Raw genomic sequence first — 663 nt, 5'->3', positions numbered from 1 at the left:
ATGAAACATGATTCATTCGTGATCAGACTAATCATGTTTCGGCTCGGTGTGAACACAGTATAACTTCCTTATTAAGTATATCGCATACTTTAATGCTGTGTCTCAAGCCTGCATGCGGTGTTCGCCCTTTCGAGCTTTGATAATTATACTTGTTTAATGTTCCTTGAAAAACAAGCACCTATGACACTGTGTTCCAACAAATCGGCTTACCTTGCCCTGAAGCCGAAGTATCCTGGCTTCTCGAACCTATTGCATCTTCTGCAGAAGGCGACAATACCTTTTCACTTCGCTCACTCAGCCCGGGAGTGATATTAGTTGCTCTTGCAAGCAATAAAAAAATCAAAAGATAGAAACTCATTTGAGGCAAATTCTCAAAACAGATAACGGCTGCGAAGCAATACTGATAGTTCAAACGTTTGAAATCGCTTCGTTTCCACGATAATAAAGGAGACTTTTGTCTGATTGATGTTTTTGCTTGTACCCAGGTTTTTTCACGCGCGCGCGCGAAATAACAAACAAAATGGCGGCCAAAGATGCCTTGTTCGATTACTTGCTCTAGGGATTTTTATAGCAACAGCGACGTGTACGACTTTTTTTCTGTCGGAATAGCGGTAGTTCAGTGGTAGAAGCTGATTCCTTTCAAGTCTTTCACTTTCGCGTGAT

General features: G+C 41.5%; 1 long non-coding RNA gene across 1 annotated transcript in view; it reads right to left on the bottom strand.

Annotated features, from left to right (window-relative positions):
- LOC137992348 (uncharacterized) overlaps positions 1-421 on the bottom strand; it is an 8745-nt gene extending 8324 nt beyond the window's left edge. The window contains exon 1 of the long non-coding RNA XR_011121677.1: positions 211-421. This is a non-coding gene — a long non-coding RNA (uncharacterized lncRNA). The remainder of the gene's footprint in view (positions 1-210) is intronic.
- Positions 422-663: the final 242 nt, after the last annotated feature.

Source organism: Montipora foliosa, chromosome 2, assembly GCF_036669935.1.
Source record: "Montipora foliosa isolate CH-2021 chromosome 2, ASM3666993v2, whole genome shotgun sequence".
NCBI lineage: Eukaryota > Metazoa > Cnidaria > Anthozoa > Scleractinia > Acroporidae > Montipora > Montipora foliosa.
The sequence above is the reverse complement of the archived record's forward strand: the minus strand, read 5'-3'. Positions and strand labels throughout refer to the sequence as shown.